At 40.5% G+C, this 22,082-nt stretch overlaps 1 pseudogene; it reads right to left on the bottom strand.

The window, feature by feature from the left end:
• Window positions 1-320: 320 nt before the first annotated feature.
• Window positions 321-508, bottom strand: LOC148123545 (Nuclear RNase P; annotated as a pseudogene).
• Window positions 509-22,082: the final 21,574 nt, after the last annotated feature.

Genomic DNA, 22,082 nt, shown 5'->3' with positions numbered 1-22,082 from the left:
AGGGCAATAGGTAATGGTAACCAGGTTGACGCGCCTTTATTATGATAATTAGGACCAGTTCTTTGAGGGAGAATGGACGTCGATCATCTGGCTACTTCCTGCTGACAAAGGGGCGATGTTTGGGGGGATAAATGTTTTTATCTGACTGAATTTTTTGGCGACAAATGTTTTTATCTGACTAAATTCTTGGCGACCTTGGCTGAGGGCGGCGGCAGCAGCGGACAGCGGAGGCTGCCACAGCTCCGCCTCTGAAGCCCATAATGGCGCGCTCCGCATGGCCCAAAGGCATGGCTCCGCCCCGGGCCGTGCGCGGGCTCGCCGTTTCACCTCAGGCAATGAACTCGCACCGCCGGCTGTGAGCCTTTTCCAAGCTCCGGCGAGGGGGGGCATCCGCCCACCCGTGGAGGGGCTTCTCCTGCCCGGTCCGCCCGCGCGCAGAGCCCCGTTCTCTGGGAACTCATCTCCGCCCGCCCATGATGCTATGGAAACACAGTTTTTCTGCAGAGCCGATTCAGCTCCTCTCTGCTTTCTATGGCGCCGCTGCTCACCACGCAGCTTCCGCCTCAGTCAGGCGAGTCCGCTCAGGTGCTGAAAAAGTCCTCCAAAAACCATAGCCCCGCCAGAAGGCCGGGACATATAGCCTCTGATGTCACACGGACTTTAGCCCGCCCGTCGGACCTGGCTGTTCGTAGGCCTCCAGCAAACTCCCCGCCAGCAACTGGTTGCGTCTCCCTCCTGAGTAGCTGGGATCACAGGTGTGCACCACCGTGCCTGGCCCACTTCCGTGTTTCTAATCAGGCATTACCGCTCAAAGGCGGGCCGGCTGCCGCCAGCACTCTCAGCACGATCAAGCAGCTTGTCTTTCTCAGTCAAAAAATTAAAGTTTTTTGTACGTGAGAGCCAGAGACTGAGCTCTCTTAACAAAAAATTAGGCGAAAATCACCTCCAAAAGCTCTGTGGCTCTTTAAGAACAGGGAAGGCAGTGATCAAGTTTGCCTCCCTACGAGACTGTTGCCTCCAGTCTCTATCAGCGAGTATGCACGGAGGAAGCCGCGGATCTCCCAACCGTAAACCTCGCTTTTTCTCAGCTCCACCTGCACTGAACTTAAGGGATTTTTCTTCCCCGTTGCTTTCTGTACCTTCTTTCAGATACCTTAACTTTGATTTTTTTTTTTGTATTTTCTTTTCTATTTTAGGCCTATCCTTTGAAATTCCTTTTTACATTTCTTTTCCTCCCCTTTCTGGGGATTTCAACCGACGTCACTCACCGCTCCATGTTCTCAGAGTTCTGAAATTCAAGGCTCTCTGTGCTGGTGTCTGATCTTGGCTTTTTCTCCCGGGCTTTCTCAGGGTCCCCCGGCGTAGTTGTCAGGGTCCCTCAGCGTCCGGGGTTTCGAGCACCAGTTGCGGGGCGCCATCCTGTCCAGCAGGAATGAACCCCACCAAAAACGAGAATTCCTTCTCTGGTCACATCTTTATTTGGAGCATTCCCTTGAGGAAAATTGGGGGAAGGGACGATAGAGCAGGGACGAGAGAAAGCTTAGAGAGAGGAAGTAGGGTCCCGAGGCATCTGCTTTTAAACGGTGGAGCGGCTTGAACGCTGTCCTGATTGGTTAATGCCATTCTGCTGGTCTGAGCATGTGCAGGCAAGGGTGCAGGCAGGGGTGCTCAGCCCCACATGGCTACCTCCAAACTGCAGGACCACCTGTGCCTCCAGGTGGCTCCCAACAGAAATTAAGCCAGCTGCATGACCAGGCCTTTTATGAGTACAGATAGATGCCACTTGCCAAGCTTGCCGTTCTACATGTTTTATTACTTTGCCCTACTGTTCTTTCTCTCTGAAATGGTCTGTCCTTTCTGCACTAAGGGATTCTCACCTCCTTTAGACATAATGTGCTTCCCTTTTCCACCCAAGTTTACTGAAGTGTTCTAAGGGTTCTGATTTTTCCACTACAACACTGTCCATCTGTGTATTGTATGAATATTGGTCTCTCCAGTCTGTGACCAGCTCTTTCAAAGAAAAGACCTAGTCTTTGATATCTTTGTGGGCTCATTGTCTCTCAAAGTATTTTGCACAGTGATTGTTCAGTGAGTGAGGGAATAGAGGCCATAAGCAATTCACACAAATGTCCCAGGCTCTTGTTGATGAGGGGAACCTTCCCCTCATCATTTCTTAGGTGACATCCACATTTCTTCTTCACTCTCTTTCTGTCCACAATATTGAATCTCTCACCTCAACGGAAATCCCTCTTAACAGGCCTGTTTCCAGTTAAAAGCAGTTGCCATCTCCAAAGCAATTAGTCTCTTTGTTTCACTCCTCAGGATATAGATACAGAGAGAAATAGAAACGCACATCTGTGTATCACATAGCATCACAGTCAGCGAAAGACACCATGAGACAGTACTTTTCTATAGTTCTATCATGCAGGTGTACCATCATTACCAGGATTTGGGTAAGTATATCTGGTGTTTGCACAATGGAACAAAGCAAGCAGTTCTAAGTAAATGTTGTTCAGGAATATATGGCCTATCAGTGTAAAGATAAAGAAGATTAGAAAAAATAAATCATTGTTTGCATAGTTTAAAAATTCATAAAAGATCAACGAATAGAGTTTGAGCTCTTTTGCATTCAAATACAAAAGCTGGTCATAGTAGTTCCTATTAAGACCATTTCCCAGAGACACACCTGTGACTGTGATTACTTTTGAAATTGCTAACCTCACTTAACCCTAAACTATTAAATATTCTTTTAGAAAAAAGAAAATTTAGAGAACAAGGTTGGTATTCTGGTCAAACTTAGCCAAGTCACTGCTTCTTAATTGTCTGTAACCAATCAGTCTTGAACCTTAGTCAAATGGTGAAAGCTTCTCACTGGGATTCACCCTCCATATCTCAGTGGCTGAAATGCCCTCTGATAGGCTGTCTGTCGGTAAGCCATCTACAAACTTGCTCAGTCTTGTAGGCCTTCTGCTCAGTTGATATTGGCTAACACTTTGATACCAATCAAAGAGAATTTTTAATTAATAAGAGTTTCAATTTAATGAACACCTGAAATCTATGAAGCACCATCCTAGACACTAAAATCTCAGTAAATTTCAATAATGCTGATGGCATCATTGCTACAAAGGAACCGAGGTCCTCCGAAGGAGAGCGCTTGCCTAAACTTACCCACGTAGTAAACGAGAGACCTGCACCAACGTCCACCATCAACCAAGACACCTTTTCAAGCTTTGGACACTCAAAGGCTGTTTTATGTTTTTGTGTGAAATGAACCAAAAAATTACTAATCCCACAACATACACGTAAAATATAAAGATCTACAACTTCTAAGAATTCATGACTGTTTTTCTGTTATTGCTTTCTATTTTCACCTTTATTTTATTTATTTATTTATATTTATTTGTTTATTTTGTTTTTTCGAGACAGGGTTTTTAGCAGAAAGAACTTGTGTGCCAAGACATCTCGGGCAAGGACTAGAAGAACCGACAAACGCATTATAGGTTTGGAGGAATGATTCTGAGCACACATCGCTGAGAAAGGGCTCATCAGATACACACACAGATTTCCCACCGATGGAAGAGTACAAATAAGAAATAAACAAAAGAGGTAAGTGAACAATCCTCTGTAGCTTTTGGAGCCTGTCCTGGAACTAGGTCTTGTAGACCAGGCTGGCCTCGAACTCACAGAGGTCAGCCTGCCTGTTTTCACCTTTTTAAAGGTAACACACAGAGTAATGGGTTTCACTAAGATGTACATGCATTCATACAAGATTGCCCTCGATTCCTAGACAACCTCTCTCCCACTGCTTTATCCAACCTCCTGTCCCTTGCTGCTGATCCCCCTCCCTCCACCTTCTTTTAGTTCATTCATATTTCATTATTAACTTCCTCCAGACAGAAAAGCAAGCCGTCTTGGACATAATAGCTAGATTCAGTTAGTGTGCTGCTCTTGATTTAATGAAAACTTCCTGGTAGGAAATTCAATCAACTGTCAGGGTGATTTTGAAATTAGTTATAGATTAATATATGTGTCCAAGCTTCAAGAAAATGTGGCAGACTTAGCAGGGCTTCAATTTATAAATCTGTCTTCATGCTCCTTCAAGGCATGAACTTTGTTTCTTCCATTATGAATTCTAAATACATAATTGTTAGGTAAATTTATAAATGAATAAAAATTTCTGAAGTAATTTTATCCCAAGAATTAAATCACGTTTAATGGAACTGAGCACAGAGACAAGCTTTAGCTCATTTCAGAAGAGGACTGGAAGGACCCCGGTTCCTTTATATCCGCACCACATTTGGAGATTGTTGGGCTATTTTATTCTAGCCACCCTAGTGGATATAAAGTGATAACTCATTGTGATTTCAATTTACATTTTCCTGATTACCAGTGACGCCAAATTCCTACTCATTAATTCTTTAATATTCTTTTGTGGATTGTTCACTTACCTCTCTTGTCTATTTCTTATTTGTACTCTTCCATCGGGGGGAAATCTGTGTGTGTATCTGATGAGCCCTTTCTCAGTCAGGTGTGCTCAGAATTGTTCCTCCAAATCCACAATGCGTTTGTCAGTCCTTGCGCGAGACGTCTTGGCACATGAGTTCTTTCTGCTAAAACAATTTATCTTGCGATATTTTATTTCCATAATCCATGCTTTTTGTTGCTGTGCTCCCCGCAAAGCAGTCTCTTTTTGTCTTCTTCAACCCTTTTCATAGTTAGTTCAGTTTGTTAAATTCAAGACTATGATGTGTTTCAAATTGATGTCTATTTGCAATTAAGTAAAAATTATGATAATTTTACTTATATCAAAGATTCGAGTTCTCCAATAAATATCCACTGCGTGGATACGTTAATAAAAAATATGGTTGTATATGTTTGATGATTTCTGGGGTCTATTGGATTTTATTGATCTTCTTAATTTGGTTTGGATATTTATAACCTAAAATAAGGCACTGAACAGCTTCACACTTGACTCATTTTCAAGATTGATTTGGCTGTGTTGAATTCTTTGTATTTTAACTTAAATTTCAGAGTTTGTTAATTTCTTCAAAAGAGTGTCAGGATTAGGGTTACATTAAAAGTTTATTGCTAGGTTTGGACAGACAGCTCAGTGGTTAAAACATTGACTGCTCTTCCAGAGGACCCAGGTTCAATTCCCAGCACCCACATGGCAGTTTACAACTGTCTATAACTCCAAGATCTACCATCCTCACACAGACATACATGCAGGCAAAACATTAATGCACATTTAATTAATTAATTAATTAATTTATAGTTTGTGGTTGGATGAAGGATATGTATTTCCTGAGTAGAACACTTTTCTAACATGTGCAAGGCCTTGTGTTCAGTTTCTAATGCCACATATACACAAAAATAAATTCACTAGGTATATGACTGACATTCATTTGAATATAGAGATAAACTTACTATATAGTTAAGGCTGCCAAGAACTCATTACATAGACCAACACGCACTCTGCCTCACTGAAATTCTCCTCTCTCCGTGTCTCAAGTACTTAGATTACAGGCATAACACCCAGCTGCTGCCTCTTGGCAATGCTGAATCTACCAATACACATGTGTTACTTTGGTTTTTCTTATCAATTGTTTATAATTTTTTGTAAAAATACCAATGTTTTGTTAAAAAAAAGTGCAACTTGCACATTTCTAATTTGCCTCATTCTTAGGTGTTTGAATTTTTTAGTGCAATCACAAAGAATATTTCTCAGTTTCTTACGCATGTTTTTGTCAGGTTAAGAACATTTCAATCCTTATTTTCAGAGAAAATTTTGATAAAGAATAGGTAAGTGACCTTTACGATAAGTGGATAAATGGTTATTTCTATTTTTAGTCTTAAGACTCAAACTCCAAGTTCATTATCATTCACCCAGTACTTTGTGTGCTCTTCTGACACGGAAACAAAAGGTCATAAGGAACAATCAGAATCGAAGACCTTAATCGAGAATTTGGAACTGTGCAAGAATAAATACCACGGCACAAGTGATTAAAAATTACGATATCTCTGGATAATATTGAGCAAAATTCTTACAGAGACAGTGAGAATCTTGCAACCAATGTGAGTGAGATGTGAGATTTCTAACTCAGAATAAGTGAAGCAGTTTTTTTCCAAGTAACTTTCCATTGGAATTTATCACTGTAAAATTCCGTTTTACTGTCACCCCAAAAACATTATACTCCTTTTTTGTTCAAAATTCACTATCTAGTTATAACTTTTAATTCGATTCCCCACTTTTTGAGTCATACATTTTCAGAAATTCAATTAACCTATTTAATCAAATGATTTTGAAGTTTTACCTATAGATGAATGGGTACCATGCCTCTCCATAGCTTAACTAAAGGGAAAAATGATTTATTTCAATGAAATGAAATGAAATGGATTACAATTATTCTGTGCCTAAGCTCCCTATGACTTTATCATTCCAACCAAAATGGACACAGAGGCCTTTTCCCTGACCTATTAAAACTGCATTGTGTTATTTGACAAGTTATCAAAATCCTTTGTGAGCTCAAAGAAAGGTCAAAACCCTTATAATTGAAATACTTAGAATTAAAATATTTCTTTCTAAAGTATGTAAAATGCACATGACAGGTAGAAAAACATTAATTTCTGAAGCTATGATCTAACTTTGTGACTTTTTCTACTACTTAATTAATAATCAGTTAATTATACCAAAGAAGACAGAAAACAATAGAATAAAAGAATATGAGATGGAAATTAATGAAAGAATATGAGATGGAAATGATGACCAAGGCAAGTTTTTAAATTAGAAAAACTCATGGAGGAGCCTGGCTCTAGGACATGCAGAGGGAGGTGGGCCCCCTCACCACATTCCTCCTTACATCCGAGAATGGGTGGAGGGTCCATAAAATGAACTCGAAGAGCCCAGAGGCTCCTGTTTGTCTCTTGAGGAAGACTGTAGGAGAAAGATAAACTTTCTGCCTGTAAAAGCTGACCTAAACAGGTCACATTGACTGCTCTCTTCACTAGCAAATAAATCATCATGACCAAATTAGTGTTTCAACATAGGGCTAAGGTATTTAAAGGTCGCTTTGAATAGAGAAATAAAGCAACTTATTTCTAGAGGACTTCATGAAAACACCCTCCTATTCCCCTGGTGTATTTTCTCTTACTGCTGACCTTTAATAACTATATTCGAATTGTTCTTTTGAGTTTGAATATTCTCCGGTCTTTAATGATGCATGAAGAATGAAATGGTCTCCAACCCCCATAAAGTGAATATGACTTTTATCTGATGCTGCCGGAATGTGTGCACATATTAACCAGGTGTAAAACTATTGTACTTACAGCTCACAAAATTTTTAAAGCTAAATAATTTCATAAACTAAATTGAGTGAAATTAGCAGACAATGAACATGAAAGTTAAACAATTGATATAAGTAGATAGACTTTAATTTGAAGCCAGAAAAACCTCAGGGCATAGACTCCCAGGCAAGTTCATCTGAGCGCAGTGTGCCCGAAGCACTGACAGTGAATACTGGCTTAGCTTTCTTAGTGCTTTTCTCTGAAAGGGTTGTAAAATTGTCTTTAGAAAATATGTACCCCAATTTGTAATTTCAATTATGTTACAATTTATCATTTTAATTGTTCTTGAAGTCCCTTCAGACTCTAAGTTCCCGTTCAATCAGGCTGGCAGTGGAAATCAAACCTTGATCTCCCAGAACATCAGCCCTTGCAGTGGTGTCAAAGGACAGTCCCTTGGGCAAACGCCTCAGGAGCACAGGGTGATGGACCCAGCTCTCAAATGTCAGTTGTCCCTGAAATGTTTGTCATTCCTTTCAGCTTGATGCCAAGCAGGCTGTTATCCTTGCCTCGTGTTTTCGGACAGATGAAGCCTTTGGGAGGCAGGCTTTGATTCTATTTCTGCCAAGTGACTTCCCAGCCCCTCTTCTTAGGGACACGCTTCACAGCAACGCTACCATAAAACCAGACACAGGGTCCCCTACTCAGGGACCCAAAGAACCTTTCTGTGGCATTAACTGGACCTGCAATAATATTCAGCTGCTGTCCATCATCTCAGGGATCCCAAAGGGTCTAAGGCTTAGGCCCTAAGCTGAACCCTGAAGGGAAGATCAAGAGTAAAACACAGGGAGAGGAAAGACCAAGGCTTAAACTAAATAGACGGAAGAAAAATGTCAGACTGAGAAATCTTCCCTTCTGTGGCATGGAGCCTCTACCCACACCCCACCTCCTGTCTTTGATGGCATGACTTGCCAATCTGAATTCCCAGTTCCTCATCTTTAAAATTAATTTTTAAATTAACCTTCTTAAACAAATAATTAGTGCCATACAAGTATTCGTCTCGACGCCATATAAAACTCCAACTACTGGAAATTCCAACTGTTGTCATTATTGTTCTCTGGATTTGAAGGTAAGAGCACTGTTGCCTATGGTCCTTTTTAAAACTAATATTTAGCCAGTCAGTCAGCAGAATCTACTAAGAAATGCAGAGTTGGAAACAAAACATGGCATTCCCTCTTTGCCTTCAAATTTGAGAGGTGTAGAATGAACCCAAAATTAAAAAGGCCTGGATCGTTGCCCTGGTTTCCACAATGTGTGAGCTGTCCTTCAGAACATGTGACCCCTGGGTAGCACAGCATGCATCCATAAAGCACTGATATGGTTTTCTGCTAGGCTTGTCTCAAGGGTAACCATAAAGCCAAACACTAGATTATAGGACACCAATAAACATATCGTATAATTGATGATTTTCAATATCAAAATAGCTTCTCATCAAATTCTGTCATTTGACAGATACCAAAACAGGATCCTGGGGTCTTTATCATGTGGTCAAGCAGCACATAGTCCAAGCTGGGAACTGTGATAAGCAACTCCATCCAAGACTCTGGGTGGCATCTTGCTTTCTTCCCAGTGTCCCTCGTGCCATAAAAGGACCAAGCACCTTGAAGCACTCCTACTAACCTTGCCTTCTCGCTGAGGAGGTGGCATCGTCATAAAATAAGCAGGGTTTACTGTCAGGAAAAGTTTCCTAAAAATGAATTCCTGGAGCAGGTACTCTACAGACAACAGCACCCCCTTTTTTTGTCCCCTGCCTGGTCCCATTGTTACGAGGACAGCAATAAAGTCCACAAGCACTTAGCACTTCCTAGGATCGCCTTAAAGGGCTCCCCGCCCTCGAAAGCAGCCTAACAAGGCTAATTAGTGATTCAATCTTAGACCCTTCACTCCAAGTCTTCACAGAGCCAGGCACTTTATGACTTGACCAGTTGTTTCCTGCTTTTTAATGGGGTGGAATATTTTGGTCAGTACAATACCCCAAACACCTCTGCTCACTCCGGAGAGTTCCGCCCTAGCTCATCTGCAGACTCTGTTTATAGGAGAAAGTTTTACCCTTGGTCCCTTGCACTCAGAGAACTTTTTGGAAAGCCTTGGCTCATAAAAAGTTCTCCAGTTTTTCTTGGCCTTATCATGACCTGAACATTTTGTTAACAAAGCACCCTGCTAATGTTTTGACCACAAGAACTAATGTGCTTAGGCTTGACAGTGTTGCCAGAGCGGCCCTTGCTCCTAAAAAGGGAAAGTTTTAATTCTATTTTCAAAATAAGTCATCTTACCCCTGCTATATTAGGAAATGTCATCAATCAGTCCAAGATGCCTGCACTATGTGGGTGTGAAAGTGTGGAAGCTAGGGGGAAAGGGTGTGTGAATTCTCTTGCTAGTCCGGTTTCCTGGAGTACTACCCTGTAGGAGACAGGTGAAGCTCTTTATACATGGGGTACAACAGCCTCAGTTGAAATGGTTCTGTTTTCTTTGTTGTTGTTGTTGTTGTAATTATCAATTTGCTTGCTGAGGATTGAACCCAGGACCTCAAATAGGCTAGGCAGCACTCTACCATTAAGTTACATCCCCAGCCCAGACACTGGCTTTTTAATCATAGAAAAACGTAAACACAATCGCAAAGGGTGCAGCCAACAAGATACTCAGTGATGCGGTAGAAACTGCAAAATGAATAAGGAGACCTGAGGGTCAAAGACAGAGTCTATTCTTTTCTTTAGCAAAGCTGTCTTCAGCTCAGAACACCCCAATACGGATGGAGTCCAAAACCTGATTCCAATAAGAGGGAATTTTCAAAGCCATCTTCCTACCTTCACCAAGGATGAAGGCAATGATTCTACATCCAAGGGAAAGTATTCTCTTTTGTCACCCAGGGTGATCAAAGAAGGAGGTTGGAAAATACAGGGCGGGCTTAGGAAGCCACAGACCCCACAAACAAAGATGACAAAAAGAAAATGCTAAAAACAAAGCAACAACAACAAAACCGTTGAGGGCTTCACCAATTAAACATCATTACACAAAGCACATCAGTCCTGGGCTGGATTCTGAGTAGTGGGAAGAGTATTTATCCCAATAGAAAAAGCTACCAGAAAATTCCCTGAGGGTGAGATCTGTCTAACTCTGCTTGCTTTTCAACTTCTCCTCTTACCCCAAGTCCTCTGTTGAAGTGGATGGCTGTCCAGAGACAGAATTTGCTATGATTTTAGCAGATCATATTCCTTATCCCTGAGTGTTGACCAAAAAAGTTATTACAATAAAAAGATCCATAAAAGAAATAAAGAAAAGGTAATGAGAACTCTGGCTCAGGAAGCTGTTCCAACTGTCTCAGTTCTGAGAAACAGGTCAGGCCTAACATCCTCCCCAGTCTTGGGAAACACCTTCTTCCCACCCCAGAACCAGCATGACTGACACTCTCCCCACCTCACCTGAACAATGGTACTCTTCTCTAGTAGGTCAGCGTTCACTCAGGCAACTTACATCCCTGACCTTCTAAAGTAAATGCTTCTCACTCCCCATCCAACCATTAAACTCCTTGGCAAGCAGGAATTTACACTGCGGTGGAAACAGCGGCTTAAGGAAACTAAGATGCCTAAATTGGACACGTCGCCATCCCTGGAAGTAGCCTAATGGGAGCTGGGCGAACAATACTAGTGAGGCTATCTTTAAGGGAATTACAAATAGAGAAAGGGATAGGGCTAATCGTTCATTGTCATGTGTACTTCCAAATATTATGGTTCGTGGCTACATGAGGGGAGATAGATTTTTCCAGGCAGACACTTCTACTAAGCAATAGGGGAATTTCACCTAGACATTGAATCCTAAATAAAAGCAATAGCTACAGGTGAGATTTATGCAGGAACCTCAGGGTGTCTTTGAAAACAGTAGATCCTTTCTCAGCTCTGGCATTTAGCTTGGGAGGGTAGATTTCCAGAAACTCCATGATCCCCAAAGCCACCCAAGCCAGTGGCTTTCTGGCTGTTGTCTTGATAGTTCAAGGCGCTCTTTTGAAAGAAGAACATTTTTATAGACAACTTAAGAAAAGGAGAGAAGACAGAGAGGCTATGTATTAGACGGGGATAACTAGAAGTGGGGGACCATTGAGTATCACTACCTTATGGTTAATAAGATTGCTTTTCTAAAGAAAAGAAAGGGGAGATGAGCTGGTCAGTCCAGTTCCCGGTCCAGGTCTGGTGGTGTGTTGCATTTTCAGGCCTGTGGTCCGGATAATTTCCTGGAAAGGGGCACTTTACTGCCTTAGGGGAACTGAGATAAGGAAAAACCAGACTCCCTTCTGGCATCTCCACCCTCGAGCCATGAGGAACCAGAGACATTTTCAGTTCAAACACTTCTGGCATCTCTGGCCTTCTGCAAAGATGAGGCTGACTTCAGGCCCATTGGACACTTTTAGCATTAAGCCAAAAGCAGAAAGTCGCCATTTTTCTTTGGGGTCTTTTTGTCCTAAACTGCCTAGCCAGTCTCTCCCTCCTATTTTCATTAATGTCATTTCTGTAACTAACCTTAAAGAAAGGACTGGACAAACAACCCACAACAAGATTCTAACATCAAGCAGTAAATGCGCTATGTGTTTACAGCCAGAGGTAATCACTAAAATATTCCTTAAAGGAGAAAGAAAAACCTTGTCCTTCCAAATGTGTGTCCTATTTATGGAACAATAAGGAGCTCAAATGTTGAAAAAGTTGTATTCTTGTAAATACTTATTACGTAAATAATAAAACATAAAGTAAAATATAATTTGTTTGAAAATTTCTAAACAAAAGATTTTACTGTTCAGGGAATACCCTCTGCATTTTACACTATTAAATTAAGTTCTGTAATTAGTTGGGCTTTGTCATGCAAGTCATGTTCCTATTACGTGAAAAGACAATGGGACAGAACTGTTGCAGTCAGATTAAAACAAGCAAGTCCCAGAACTCATAAACTCTGAAGCAGTGTGGCCAAAGACCGGAGCATCAGAGCTGGCTCAGGCTCCTCTCGTTGCATTAATATGTGAATGTTGAATAAAAATAGGCACTTGGTAATTTTGCAGTTGTGATGAAAATATATGTATCAGCCTCACTTCCATAAATTACAGTTCTGACCCAGACTTACCAGGATTTCTATATTAACCAATTAAATAAATATATACTGCTATGGCTTAGACATTAAGAAAAAGTTATTGGTTCATTGTGCATATTTACCCCTCTGAGCTAAATTCTGGTGTGAGTGCTATAACACATACGCGTGTATGTCTGTGTGTGTGTGTGTGTGTGTGTGTGTGTGTGTGCACGTGCGTGTGTGCATGTGTGTGTGTTCATGTGCTTGAATGCAGAGGCCAAGGATCAGTCTCTGATGTCATTTCTCAGGACTTGACCACCTTTTTTCTTTTGGCACAGGGTCTCCCACTGTCCTGGAGCTCACTGATAAGAGGATCTGGCTGGTCAAGGAGCTCCATATATCCATCTGTCTCTGTCTCCCCAGCATTGTAAACAAATGCCCCTAGTCCAGCTTTTTCTCAGATGTGGATCTGGGGATTAAACTTAGGTCCCCACATTTTCCTGGAATGTGTAAGTAGTCTGGGAAGATCATCCAAGAGCATCAAATAAAGTATTTGCAAAATATAACTTCCTAGATCAGTGATCAATAAAGCAATTAATTCCATTATCTCTCTTGTAAAACAGTTTTCTTCCTCAATCATTAAAAGAAATCAAGTTATACTTAAATTTGACTGTGTTTTCCATAGTTCATGAGAAAACTTATTCAGTTGTTAATTGCTTGAGTTTTGAGTGGCTTTGAGAGGTTTGTTTCTTTCATAAACTATCTTATAACTCATTACCCTTTGCAATGGATAAAGTCTGGCATTTAGTCTACCAATCTTTTATCTAAGCACATCTACTCTGTTGCTTGACTGTCATATTTTGATCTTTTATTACAAATAATTGAATTGGGAAGAAAAGAAAATTTAAAGATCACACGGTAAGATGAAAAGCCAGTTAAACAGGAAGAAATTAGGCAAATATAAGGTGTTAGGAGTCAATGAAAGGTGTTCCTAAAAAGAGGACCAATTGAACATTGTCACCTGCTGCTGACATGACATTGGTGCCTTCAAATGTGTTCAAGCAAAGCCTGGGTGTGTTTCTCTTTCAAATTCCATTTAAATAACAATAATAAAATTTTAAAAGCTTTGGATATACATAATCAAAGAGAAAAGAGGCTGGGAACACAGCAGGCAAGCCACTTCAGTAAAATTACAAAACTTAAAATATTGTATATCTCACTTAGTGAGAAAAGATTGTTCCAGTAATTCACAGTGGGATGACAGACTGCACAGGAAACAACAATCTTTATTGTGGAGCTGTAAAAGGAACCATGACTTCAAGGGCAGTTCAGAGGGGGAGGAAGCTGATGAAACAAGAGGACATCTTGCAGACAAGAAAATCTGCAGGAGGACAAATAAGATGCTTCTGCTCAGTTCACAGAACCACACCCAGGTTACCCACCTGGTCATTTCACAGAACCACACGCCCTAGCTTACCCTCACCTCCATCCTAATACTGAGCTTTTAAAATTATTTTTACTCATAGTCCTTTTCACCTGGTTGATTTTTACCCATGTGGATGATATAAAAAGTATACAAGAACAAACATATATAGATATATTAAATAGGTATACAAGTCAGACACTTATGAAGACAAATACCTTTATTTTAAAACAATTATTTGGAATACAAATAATTTTACCATTTACAAAAGATTAAAGAAAACCTGTGAATCTGTGATGTTTGGGTGGATTTACTTATTTATTCTTATATAAAGAAGTAAATCTCTGCTGAATATTTGATACTGCAAGACATATTTTCCAGAGTTTTTCAATACTTATTTTATGATCATTAAGAGAGTTAAGAAAACTTCTTTGAATAAATATATAGTACAAAAAGGCAGAGGTATGCTTACCAAGATCATTTCAGAAACTGTTGTAAATTCTGTCCCAATCTTATCTCAAAATCTACATAATTGCTTTTTTTGAATTCAAGTCAACAACTTAAAACAATTTTTAAAACCAGCAGTCTAATACAATATGACGGAAAGATCCTTATATATGATAGACATGCTGAGAGACGGTAGTAGGAGAACATTACATTTTTGCTTTCCATAATTAAACAATTGGGTTTCCATAAGAAGAGAAAAGCTGGCGCACTAAAAGTACTATGGTTCAAAACATATACCTTTAACATGAGCAAAATTGCTTAAGAACGTATGTGTTGGGGCACGTGGCATGGTAGTGTATGCAGTGCAAAGTGGTTATAGTGTACTCTGAACCCAGGCTGTAGTGAAGTCACGTGACACAACCCAGGCAGTGCTATCAGAGGTACCTCAGAGTCATTGTGTGCTTGGCTTTGAGCTAAGTTTTGGTTGTTGTGTGTTCAGAAATCTTTTAATGTTACCAAAAATTTATATGAGCCTCATATCTTGTCTCAGGACCCTATATAGGGATGTAACACACAATTTCTGAAGCTTTGTCCTATTGAAATAATAGTAAAGAGAATTTCAGAAATTATTTGCAACAGAGCTGAACAGATTTTTCCAGGTGGAAATGAAACTGAGGGTGCTGTTCCACACTTAACGCACATTAAAATGTTTACGGTGCCAGCAGACTGCTTAGCCCTTTCCCCCAACGACATCACAGAAAGCTGCTAATGAGGCTTGTTCTTCCCACCCAAGGAGAATGGTCTGAGCCATGGGGAAAGATCTGCCAAAGAAACAACCGGTTTCCTCTGCTTTTCCACCTCGGGATTAAAAACAAATCAAAACATCAACAAAATGCATTCTCAGTAAACGTTATTTTCAAACAAGGTGAGTGAGAAAGCCTTGAACAGAAGTTGAATTCTAAAATAAACAAACAAAGTTTCGAAGAAGCAGATATACTATATATAGAAAAAAAACCACAGTTTTGATTCCCCAAGATACAGACCCTGACATTGACTTGAGCATACAAAGTATTTACTCGGATACATCTTTAGAAGAGACGAAAGCAAAAATGAGCAGATCAAGAATGAAGCTAAATACCAGTCTAAATCCATAACAACCTCTGTTTCCATCTCTGTCTCTAGAACAGCTCTTCAGTAAGACTCAGACCACGTTGGCCTAAGATGACTGAGGACTCACCATCCTTGCATCTTTCGACACAGGTATCACCAAAAGGGGGTGGTCATGGGAGATAGGTTCTTCAGTAACAGATAAACTGAAGTGTACACCAAGTGTCTACCAACAACCTTTAAAAAAACTAATGAATACCTCCAGAGGACCAAAGGTGTTATTGCATCCAGTGAAACAAGGAAAGAAATAATGCTAGTGTTTTAATGTCGAGAATTCCAAGAACGCAGCAGGGCGCTTGAAATTTAAAAAGATGATAACTGAATTTTTAAATTTTACATAGGAGGCAGAAGACACACAAACCATAAAGCTAAATGAGAGATTTAGGGCCAGCTTGAGCAATTCTTCTCAGTGAGGAAGACGTCTAATCAATGAGAGCTTTAGCAAGAAAGGCAGGTAAAATGAAGGGGATATAGTATCACGTGACTAACATAAGAAAAACACACACCCACAATAATCACAGACAACCTTGTGTTATGGGTTGAAAAATTCCATTAAGTTTCGAATATAGTAAAAAACATATTGGGAATAAATTTCAAAACTCTGAAAATAAAGAGATCCTGGAAGCTCCCAAAGGGAAAGGAGGAAAACCCACATGCAGGATTAGCACTGAAAATAGACGCGGGCTTTCAAAAGGGCAAAAATGAGAGTATGGTGACATCTTTAAAATCCTCAGGGAAAATGGTTTCCATCCAAAGAACCGTACCTAAGAAAGCCTACATACACAGTGAAGGTAGAAAAGACTTTGCCTCCTTCTTAGCTTTCTTAAAAGTTAACCAAAGGATTCATAAAGGAGAAAAGAAGAGGAGGAGGAAGAAACCAAAAAATAAGTTCAAAAAAAAAGGAGAAAAAAGAAAAAACAGCCAAAGATGAAGAAAACCCTACTTTTCCCTTTGGAGAGAAGACTCGAACTAAAAGATTAGCAGTGGGTGTCCAGAATGACCTGCAAGCTAAAAATGGCAAGTATGTCTAAAAGTTGAGGAAATAGGAAGTGTTTGCCAATGGCTCGGAAGGAGTCATTGAGACTGTGGGTTTCTGCTTTGAAAGAGAAAGTGACCGAATATGTCTGAAGCTTTATCACAGACATGTAAGAAGGAGCAGTGTGAACATTCTTTTTGGTCTTTTTAGAAGTTTTATCAAGACAGAAGAAATAGCCAAACAAAAAGTTACAATGTTCACAACAAGGGTTGGGGGAGGCTAAACGATGCGACTGGAGTGTTGTCTCTCACGTGAATACTACAGTTCTATTTTCCTCTACTCTGTGCCTTCATTGAGTTAATAAAAATAATGTATTAACGTTTCATAATAATGATTGCATCCAGTTTCTTTGAAGCATTTGCTTTCATAATGCTATAAGTTAATTTTCTTATTCATGTCTGCTTTATAATACCTGGGAAATAAAAAGATGTAAATCAATAGTGTTAACACTAAGGTCTTCTTTAATGACTTAATTCCATGTTTTAATAGTAACTGACTTTCTGGTCTCTGATAAAATACAATAACTTCAATTCACTTTCGTCATGTTTCTTTTAGTCTCACCTCACGTTTCTTTGGCGACCATTAAACCAAGAAGCAGGCGCTTCTAGCATCGAGATAAAATTCCCTTTAGCTTTTATTTCCTTGCAAGTTCTACCTCCAACCTGGATGTATGGATTCAGGGTTGAAGGATCATCATGTCCTCCCGCTGTAATTGATGCTGATTGCAGCAAGTGTATATTCCCCATACATCAGGCTGTCACGTATTGTCACCCTTGCCAAGCAAACAATTAAAAGGAAGGACTTTTACAGTCTCTTTAATAGGCTTCTTGTTCATTCATTTTATAGAAAGAAACTAAAGCTGATTTGTGAAAATAAACCATCGACACTCTTCTTAAAGTGGTTTAGCAAGGAGCCCATCCTTGATAAACCCCTTATCACGAGGGGTTCCTTTTCTTTTAGTAAGGAAACAAGAGAAACCCACACGAAGAAAAGGCTCTTGTCTGAGTTCTTGAGATGTCTTTATACCCCCAGATCACAGCGATTTTCAAATTTCTTTAAATTCAACATTTTTTTTAAAGATAACACATCATTTCCCTTAAGTGGTCAATTGAATGAGTTTCTTGTTTCTAGAACTGAGTTGTAGGGTTTTTTTTTTTTTTTTGATAGTTTGTTTAACATGAAGGTCAGAAAAGTAAAACAGCCAGCCACTGGCTCTTACCTTTACCTCAGTCCAAAATGGCGATCCCGCCTCCAGGAATCTCAGAATGAAACTGTACCTAAGAGCTGTCTTCTCCCGTCTTATAGTCCTCTCTAGGTCTGGGATTAAAGGCGTGCAGCACTGCTGCCTGGTCTCTGTGGTAAACTAGTGTGACTACTGGGATTAAAGGTATGTGTTTTTGCTGCCTGGTCTGAACAGACGTGTACAATGTCTGCTGAATTGGATTCTGACTGCATTAACGAATTTATCAGCCTTAGCGGTGAAGGGACTGATTACACCAAGTGGTGCTGTATTTTGGCTCCTGTGCTTACCCAGAGTCTCCTAGTGATTCACAGCGTTACTCAACACAGGCTTCTTAAAATAAGAATTCTTCCCAACACCAAGATTTGATGTTTACTTACATTAAATCTTGTACTAGATTTTTGTTTGTTTGTTTGTTTTTATCACGGGGACAGAATTGTTCATTTCTGCCTCAGTAAGAAGCTGACCTTTGGGTGACTGCATATCACAGGCCCAAAACGCCTTCATAATGTCATTTTTTAAGCAAAACTGAGCACTTGGGTTCCCTCAGTTCAACTCTGAGAAGGAGGGAGAGAGGTAACAGAGACTTTTTTATTTGTTCAATGCTAGGCTTCGAACCCAGGACCTGGCATGGGCACAGCAAGCACCTGGCCGCTGAGCTACGGCCCCAGCTCTGGAGGCTGCTTTTCTTTTTTAAATATTTGCTTTTATTATCTTCAATTATGTGTGTGTCGATGGGGGTTGTAGATGGCAGGGGCCCAGTGAGGACAGAGGTGTCACAGCCCCACAGAGCTGGAGTTATTCTATGGCTGGTTGTGAGTAGCCTAAACTGGTTGCTGGGATGTGTTCTCAGATCTTTGCAAGATAGTATGTGCTCTTAATGTGTAAGCCATCTCTCCAACCTCCCAGGGTCTGCTTCTCGGATGAGTGGTGAGCATTGTCAGAGTTATGTATAGTTAGGTAGATTTTCTTTAGAGCATTCCATCCCAAAATTTTGTATCAATAGACACTTAGAAAAGTCAGTTTTAAGTCTCCAAGGTGAACTTTTCAGTTCTAATCGTTTCCAGAGTAAACTATCCCAACAAGGACATCTGCTGAGTATTAACTTAAATAAAAACATATCCATTGATGATCATGCTTTAACGGTAACATCTTTTACTTGTGTGTTGGATGTGTTGGATGTGCATGTGGTGGGGTGGAGGTGAGCACATCCATGTGGAGGGCAGGGCATGATATCAGGTGTCTTTTGCCTCTTCTCTCCCCACTTCCTGAAACTGGGTTTCTCACTGAACCTGGAACTCATCCATTGAGCTACACTATCTGGGCAGCTGGACCCTGAAATTTTCTTGTCTCCGCCTCCCAATAGTGGGATCACATCTGAGCACCACACATAGCTGCTACACGTGGGTGCTCAGAATTTGAACTCGGGTTCCCATGTTTACACAGCAAGTACTTTATTTAGCCATTGAACCATCTGCTCGGTGACATTCAGTCCCGTTTGTGTCCCATTCACTCCTCAGGCTACTGGAAAGATTAAGGGAACGGAACCTAACCACCAGCGTCAGAGCCAAACAGAATCTAATGGAGCTTGGTTGGTGTCAATTGTCTAAATAGTGCATATCTAAGGTTCTCAAGCTGATTTAAGTAATCAGCTAAATCAGATATCTATCTGGAGAATATTTTTTAGCTTTCCCCTTCCCCTCCCAGTTCCAATCACAAGATAAACTAATTCTTATACAAAAATAGCCTCTCTGGTATTTTGGCTCCACATCTGACTTCCCAATGAAGCCAAACCTCTAGGAATGAAAAAAACAAAAGAAAGTCTTCATATGCATACAAAACTTCATAAACCTCTGAGCCACAAAGAAGCAAGAATGTAGAAATATAGAAGCTGTTGGGTACTCTAACCCCCAAACAGACGAAATGACAGCAAAAGCTCATTCTTTTACACCCTAATCTACTTCTAAATATTACCAGTCTCTCTTGACATGGTTACTTGGGTTTAATTAGTGCTCAGTGCTAAAGTTAGGAGGTGGTAAGATTGTAGATTAAAATATTTAGATACTTGTGTTCTATTGGCTAAAGGCAATATGCTGATATTGCAAGTGGGCAATTTAAAGTGACTTGGAGCAGCCACCTCAATATCACACATACACATCGTTTAAGAGACCACTAATCTCCATAGTAGTTATGATCAACATGAGTAAAGGTGGTTGGGCCTGAAGAGCAGTACCATTCAAGCTTGGTTGTAAAGCGAGGAAGGAGTCCTTTTAGCTACATCAAACCTTAATGACATCTTTTTATTCTGCTCAAGAGATCTGTGATATCCAATGGGTCTTAATATTGTTTCTATTTTACAAGATGGGAAACTTAATTTATATTAGCATTCAGGGAGCCAATATCTTGGTTTACTTTCTATGTGTAACATGCTATATAGGAAAGTGTGGTTAAGAGCTGCATTGCTTTGGGGATCTGGGACTGAGACCGACGTAGTTTTCCTCATTATATGGGGAGAATGCCATAATGAAATTTCCACATTTTGCTAAATTGAAGGTCATGGAAGCCAAACAGATGTCAAACAGTGCAGATTCCAACATCACACCCCAAAACGTCTGGAGCCTCATGTGAGGTTTGCCATACTTAGCCAGCAGAAAATAGAGATGTGTCTAAGATGAGACGGTTTTTCTGTTTTCAGTGACTAAGACTCTTTGCATTTGGAATGCTAATTTAGATTAGAAGAACTAGATTAGAATTAGATTTAGATTAGAAGAACTAGAACCTCTTCCAAAGCTGCTCTTGAGGGTAACCTGCCAGATACTAGTGACTAGAGTAAACAACAACAGAGCTACAAGGACGGAAAATGTGTTTCCCAGATCCATGCTCCAAATTACGAAGGCCGGTCTCTGAGACCCTGGAATCTGCAAATCCAGGCAGTAGCAAGGAGACTAGTCAAGGTTTTCTTATTCTTTTTGTAGAGAAACAGCAGTTCCCACCTAGCTCCTTGAATGTTTATACTCTTAGATTCCCAGATATTCTGCTGGCCCAACACAGTGGTGACAAGATACACCACAGGAAATTCTGCCAGGTCCCCAAACAGACATCTGAAGACAAAAGACAAACAGCATTCTTCAGTTCACGGTGTGAGGCCATAGTTGCCCTAACACATTGGCAACCGCTGAGTTACTTTGGTCTCCGTGAAAATAGCCACTGACAGTAGCTGTGTATTTAGAGTAGGATTCAAAATCCACTCACGGCCCATTTGTCTTAAAGTAGCAAATCATGGGGCTGATTTTCCCGTGTGCTCCTCCTCTCTGGGTCTACTCACCAGCTGATTCCTTACAGTGTGTTCACCTACTGTTTTTCAGGGGAGATGACATTCAATATTCCTTGGTAACCAAAGCTGGAGAGCCCCTCCTACCTCCCAATAACCTCCTCATTCCTTTCATGTTCAGAGAATGGAAAGGCCACATAGCCATGTGAGGACAGAAAGGTGAAGACGAAGAGGTTGTTCCATGTTACTCAGGGTTTTTTCCAGCACACTGATCTCTCTTCAAGAGGATTTGCTAAGTCAGATCATATATTTTTCATATATGAAAAAAAGATCATATATTTTTCATATATGAAAACGATCCTCTCATTTGTCCTTTTTGATATAAACAGACTCCTTAAACAAGGAGCAGAAGGGCTCACTTGTTCTAAGTTAAATACTAGCTTCTCAATGCCAAGAATTGTTGTCAGGCTCAGTAAACCCCTGGAGGTAGGTAGTGAACCCACAGTATTAATGAAGGCACAGCGAGTCCTCATGACACTCCGATGAACCCCCTTCGTCCATATATGCTTCTTATACAGCCACCCTTTCCAGGCTTATTCTATTTTAATAGCTCTTTTCTGCCCGATTTACGCTCTCCCTGATATCCCAACAACCTTTTACTTGCCTTCTCCTGACTTGCATGTGTCACCGACCAATTTTCAGCACAAGCGTAGAAAATACACACGTCATGACACTATTCTAAGAGTTCTAACCACAGCCGCAGGGGGCTCATTCACATTCAGTGAGCAAGCTAGATTTGAGGGCTGGGAACGTCCATTCATTCCTTGCTTCCCCATTTCCAGGCTCAGAGCCACTTTTAGTGGTATAAGAAGCCCCTGTTATAGGTAATGGAATGTGATTGTTCTGGGATGCATTCACACATGAAATGATTAAGAATCACCCATCCTAGAACTTATTCTTTGTGGGTATGGCCGGGCATCCCAGTTCTCATCTACTGAGGTCTGACATCTTTGCGATTGGCCAATGTCCTTGGACCCTCCTCCTTACTCCAGAAACAAGACAGACTTCTGCCTCCCCCTATTACAGGGCTCTCTGGGAAAGCAAAATC

Source organism: Myodes glareolus, chromosome 1 (genome assembly GCF_982192425.1).
Source record: "Myodes glareolus chromosome 1, mMyoGla1.1, whole genome shotgun sequence".
Classification (NCBI taxonomy): domain Eukaryota; kingdom Metazoa; phylum Chordata; class Mammalia; order Rodentia; family Cricetidae; genus Myodes; species Myodes glareolus.
The sequence above is the reverse complement of the archived record's forward strand: the minus strand, read 5'-3'. Positions and strand labels throughout refer to the sequence as shown.